This window comes from Megalops cyprinoides, chromosome 13, assembly GCF_013368585.1.
Source record: "Megalops cyprinoides isolate fMegCyp1 chromosome 13, fMegCyp1.pri, whole genome shotgun sequence".
Classification (NCBI taxonomy): domain Eukaryota; kingdom Metazoa; phylum Chordata; class Actinopteri; order Elopiformes; family Megalopidae; genus Megalops; species Megalops cyprinoides.
This window is the reverse complement of record NC_050595.1, coordinates 12955706-12962213: the sequence shown is the minus strand read 5'-3', so window position 1 is coordinate 12962213 and position 6508 is coordinate 12955706.

Below are 6508 nucleotides of genomic sequence, written 5' to 3'. Positions count from 1 at the left end.
GTGGTGTAACAGTAAGGAGTACAGCTTGGAACTGAAAGGTTGCTGGTTCCCGGTTCGCACCGGGGCACTGCTGCTGTACCCTTGGGCACAGTGCTTAACTCACAATTGCTTCAGTATAATATCCAGCTGTGTAAATGGATAACATTGTAAAAACGTGTAATTGATGTAAGTTGCTCTGAATAAGAGCGTCTGCTAAAATTCCAATAGTATATAGAGGTTTAGCAGAAACCCCAAAGGATTCATGCAAAACATGCTTATACACATTACATCTTAATGACTCTGACAATGGTGAATAATGAAAATGGGATTGAATCCTCTTTCACTCCATTAAAATCCCGTTTAAGGTAGTTTTGTGGGTAGAACACTGGAAAATTGAATGTGAACTTCACTGAATATTCTGAACATGCGGAATATTCCTTCAAGACTTTCCTGAAAGGGTTTTAAAGGTCACGTTGGTGTAATACTGCAAACACGGCGGCCTTCCCATGAATAAAACACTCTTTCATACTGGCACGCCACAGAAAAACAACAATAGGGTTGATGCTGCCAGGATGTCTCATTGTTCAACAGCTTTTGTGGAAATTCTAAGGAGGTAGGACTTCTTGTCCAGGTGACCTTCTTCACACTGCCTGAACATAACATGAATGATATCTGATGAGGTGAATGGATTTCACAAGGGGTGGAAGGGGCATTTCTTTTGTCCAATGCCTGGTTGTTTTGATTATATCAGGAAAAAGGGTTGGATAAAGAAAAACAAATGAAGATAATGGAAAACAAATGAAGAGTGATATATTTACAAAACCTGCACATGAGCACACATGCATACACACTCATACACATTCATGCATGTACACATATGTATGCAGACACACATGCAAGCATATACATACACAGGAATGCAAAACATGCATGCACATACACATACACATGCATGCATTCATACATACACACAAACACATACACACAAATGGATAAAAAGTACTGCATTGAGCCTCTCCATGCTTTTGTGGTGGTGGGATAGAGTTAAATAAACTAGGATTAGAGTAGTGTCTTTACACTGTGACCTCAACATGACCAGGTCTACAGTTCAGAACTGCTTATTTTGGCAACTGTGGCTCATTCAGCACATTCCTTCTTCCCTCCTGTCAATAAAAAACAAAGCCCCCTTCTCAGAATAGGGTGTTACTGACTGATGTGCAAAACTTTGCTGCTGGCCTTCTTCTTCAGATTTACTTCTGGGCTCTGGAAGATGACATACAGTACATCAAAACAAAACAACACAGTGGAGGTTGAAAAGTTGCCTGAGGCTTGATGCAAAGAGAACTTTTTTCCATACTGCCAAGCTGAGGTTGTACATGTATGAAGTTTGCAATATAAGAATAATTCCATAATGTTTTAAACGAGTTGAAATTAATGTGATTGACAATGATGTCCTCATGTATTCAGATATATTGGAATAAATTTATTTGAGAAATAATTGCGCTCAGGGGATGAATCAGCATGTACAGAGTGCAATCCATACATCCACAACAGCATGCTAATACTGCTAGTAGTGTTGCAGGTGCGCTGTTTATGTATGGGTGGCAGTGTAGTGGTTAAGGAGCAGGACTGGTAACCGCTGGGACGCTGCTGTACCCTTGGGCAAGGTACTTAACCCACAATTGCCTCAGTAAATATCCAGCTGTATAAATGGATAACATTGCAACGGTAACCTATGTAAGTCGCTTTGGATAAAAGCGTCTGCCAAGTGATTAAATGTAAATGTAAAAGCAATAGGTTTCATGTTAACATACACAGTGTAAAAATCCTGGACCATTTGGACTATTAAAAGTGGAGTACCAAATGGTACCAAACTAAATGAACATTCATGTTTTGTATAATGTTTTTAATCTGAGATGTGTCCTTTCCAAATTCTTCAAACATGGAATGTGAAAATGTCATCTCCTCCATGGACATTTTCCTTCCTGTTTTTAGTGTATGCATATGTATTTGTGTGTTTTCAGGGCCCCAAATGTAAAGTATACAAACCTTGTAGTAAATAAGCTTTTTTGTCATCAGTTTCACCTTTGTCAGTTTGGAAGCATGAGAATGTGTGGTGAGTGAAAAGCTGTGCCGGCATTGGATAATTTGTTAAATGCTTAATTGATTAGCCACTCCCACCAGGTGCTATAAACAAGGTGGATTGTAAAACCAGGAGAGAGAATATGGTCAGGGGTGGGGGAGGTTTGTAGGTTATGTCTAGCTTTAAAAATACTTTTTAAAAACTGTTTTGCTTCTTTTCAAGCACATAGTTCTGCTGCATTAGCTTTCTAGGTATTTTACCTGCCAGGAGCTTCAGTGATTAATGCCTGGTATGAGAATCACATTCAAATCTAAACTCACTCTAGATAAATGAGACATAAAATAGCTGAACTATGGATCAGTCAGTTGCCAGTAGGAAAGGCAAATGATTCCTGAAACTGGAATGCAATTATTACAAATGGGGAGGTAGATGATAAAATAAGAATAAGTGAAGGAGGAGGTGCAAGGAAATGGGTGAAAGATAAGCATTCAGTGAGAACAGAGACACCAAAGCCTACTGTAACAATACATGGAGAGCATGTGAAAGAGAGAGAGACATTTCATCAGGGGGACTAGTGATATCACCAGCACCAGAGGGAAGCAATGCAGTACCTTGTGAAAGTATTCGGATTCTTGATCAATTCACATTTTACAGCTTTACGGAAGATACATTGAGATTTTGTTCTGTGTGGTATTTTATTTAAAAACACGAACTCAAGATGAGTAATTTTAAGGTGATATTGGCTTTGTTAGACTATATTAAGAAAAATTAAACTGAAATATGCTGTTTGCATAGGTATTCAACCTCTATGTTCTGGATGCTCCAAGTTTAGACAGGAAAAAAATGAGGACAATTGACCATTGGCCTCTACATGTGAACCTTTAAAGTAACTGGCACATTTTCTGGATAAAAACTCCACTCCATTTAAGGATCATTAGTCAGGCTGTGAATCTGAACAAAAGGTGTAAAAGGAAGACTAAAGAGCATTCTACAGAAGTTGGAGGTAAAGTAACACAAATGCATGAATTAGAAAAAGGGTACAAAGGGTCAAGGGTCTAAATACTTTTGCAAGGTGCTGCATTTGGAGAAAAAAAGATGACCCCTTGATATACAGATTACAGACATGCCCTTAAACAAGTCTGTTGGAAAAGGAAATAGAAATGATGCTTAACAAACCTAGAGATATTCTTTCTGGCATGGAAGGATAGTCTTTTGCACTATAATGTGCACTTTTTCAGCCCAGTCAAACTTTGTCTTGCGGACATAAAGCTCTGCATGTTCAAATGCAAACTTTCTGCATTTACTGTCAAGAAAAACTGAAATGATAGTCCTGGGCCCAAAAAACTCTTGAAATACTACTACTATGGCAAATTTTGCCCTCAAATTTGACAGTCACTTAGCCAACCCTAACCTTAAGGTCCTTTTAAGTTAATGACCTTGGGGCTACAATTAAGTCCCCCACAAGAAAAAAGTCTACAAAATATGCCAAAATTAGGCCTTTATTGTAGATGTGGAAAAATTAGTTCACACATTTATTACCTCTTGGTTAGACCACTGTGGTGCCCTTTTTCTAGATGCTCAAATGCCTCCTTAAACCTCTTGCAGCTCATTCAAAATGCTGTAATAACCCTAACAAGACCAAAAAAAAGTGCTCATATTACCCTAGTTTTAGCATCAATTTGTGGGTTACCAGCTAAATATCTGATTAGGGAGTACCGCTCCTTACTTACTTAAAAAATAAATCTGGTTGTACAGCCTTTTCACACAGAGCTCTACTATTATGGAACAGCCTACCTAATTATGTTCAAGAATAAGGCACAATCTCAGTTTTTAGCAGTAGACTGAAACCTTACCTCTACAGTACATCTTATAGTCATTTGGGTACTGAGGAGGAGGGTGGCCCATGGCTATAGAAAACATGATGTGCTATGAACTTGTCTTTGCTGTCACCTCATTTCCAGTTGAATTGTACTTATTTGCTTCTTTCTCAAAATGGGTCTCAGGTCTTTGTCAGTCTCAGATCACCTTCATCGCAATGGGTCCCAACATTTCTGCCCACCTGCATCCTGCCATAATTTATGTCTGCTGAGGCAACCTAATGTTAAGCTGCTTCCTAACCTACTCCACCCAAATTGAATGGTCATCCCATTCTAACCACTGCATTCTCTCCTCTTCTCTCTTCCCTCTAGCCAGACACCTCTCTGTCTCTGGCTAGCAGCTATTTTGACTGGCCACAATAAATATAACACCTGGATCATTGTTGCTGGCAGGGTTTTGGCTGCTGCTGCTTCCTGGAATGACCAACAGGTGGCCTCATAGCTGCCTGTCAGGGTTCCTAGCTGCTGCTTCCTGGGATTACCACTGGATGACCCCACTTCCTGTTTGTCCCCTGTCTCATTTCGTTAATGTGTTAAGTTATTGTTGTCACCATTGTTGTCAGTAATTTTAGCCCTGCCCTTTGCCTTCCTTGTTGCTCAGTCTTGAGTTGCTATGCTTTGTGTATGCACTCCTGTACCAAGTCTGCTTTTCCTTATTGAGTCTTCAGTAAAGAGAACTTTGTGTCCTGAGTCATCTCTTTGTTTGGATTCACCCTGCTCCTTCTCACAGCTACAGCATCCACTGTCAGGATAGGATGGGACACCACTCATAACTTCCCCGAGGCCAACATTTCCTTCCCCTGTCAACCTTACTGGCTATAGATTGAAACTATTCTGATGAAGTGTTGAAATGAACTGATGCCCGATATTATTTTCCAGCAGTCTCTGGATTGCCTTTTTGCAATGGGTCGGAATAATTTTCCAGTTTATTCCTAATTAGTCTTTTTTTTTACTCCCTATGGCAAATCTTGATTGTAGAAATGTGCTAGAATAAAAATTGATTAACCAAAGACAATTTTGGCAGAAGAATGAGTAGCAAGTAGTTAAAATTAGAATGTGTTTTGACACCACAATCTTAAGGTAATCACACAAAATATAAAGGTTAAGAAAATAATATTAGGGGTATATACAGTAAATGATAGTGAAACCAAGTAAAGCTGCAAGTGGCATACAGGGGAATCATGAATATGTGGAAGGGCAAACTGCATACCTGCTCTGGAGGCCTCTCAACATGCAAACAGTATCGATGGAAATGTTTTGAAATACAAGCATTTATATCTGAAGTGTGCTGATACACAACGTAGTTACTATATGAACAGGACAGCATCAACAATTCAATTTCTAACTTTTCATTGTTATCATTTATTCACTTTACACATTTGGTGCATCCATACATGAGTGAACATGGTTTTAGATACATACAGTGTCTTTAAAAAAAAAACTGTTTTTGCTGTTCAACTTCAATAATGTTATATCAGCCTTTTCAGGACACAATACACAAAAAACTAAACTGCTTTAGAATCATTAAAAAAATCCTTCATTATAAAGTAATTAACCACACTGCCACGAACATGACAACATAAAACAGTAAAAATAAAAGAACAGGAAACAATTATTTTGATATATATATTGGTATAAATATAGCAAACAAAGACTTCAAAGCATATAAAAAGCATTAATCCTGTGTACAACTGCAACATAGGTTTTGGTTAGTGTATAAAAGTCAAGTCTCTTGTGTATGATGGCATTGTAAACGCATTTAAGTTTGTGTATTTCACTACTGTGATACCATCATCATGACTTTGTTACACAAAAAGACCCTGGCTATCTTATTATAATTCTGCATTCTGAAATGAGGTTGATGCAATGGGCTTCACTGCCTCTTTAAAAACAAAACTGATAAGTCTTTCTACTATTAAAATCACAATAATTCTTACATTTTTTAAACCAAGGATAAAATAATTGTGGACACATCCCGCACAAACAAAGCTATACAAATAAATAAATTTATAACACACCAGTTCAAAAGCTGTATGTAAATTTAGAGCCGAATTTTTAGAAACATACATATTTAAACTAGTAGCTAACTACATGTTTAAACTATCAGCTAACTTGTTGGTGGAGAGTAAGAACAGAAATCATGTTAAACATTTCAGAACTAAATGCTTGTCAATTTAAGGTCTGCTTTCAAACACTGATCAGGTAGCATAATTACACCAATTACTTTACTTGAATAGTGCAAGTTCCATTACGGAACTATTTGATTAAGTGCGGTGTGCAAAAAAGAAAAAGAAAAGTCATCCTTATTCCTTCCTCCCACAAATATCAGACAAATAGACAAAACAAAAAGGAACATGGTTCTTCATGTGGACTGAAATGGCTTTTATGATATAGGAGAGCCTTCATTAACTCTAACACTTACTTAAACACAGGCATGTTAAAAAGCATTTAGTCACTGCATCCAGACAGTGACTACAATTCAGAGAGTCAAAACATAACAGCAATTGGCCAGAATTGCACAAATTGTCCAATCACTGGCTCCCTCGAATGTTCTTTTCTGCTTGGGGGG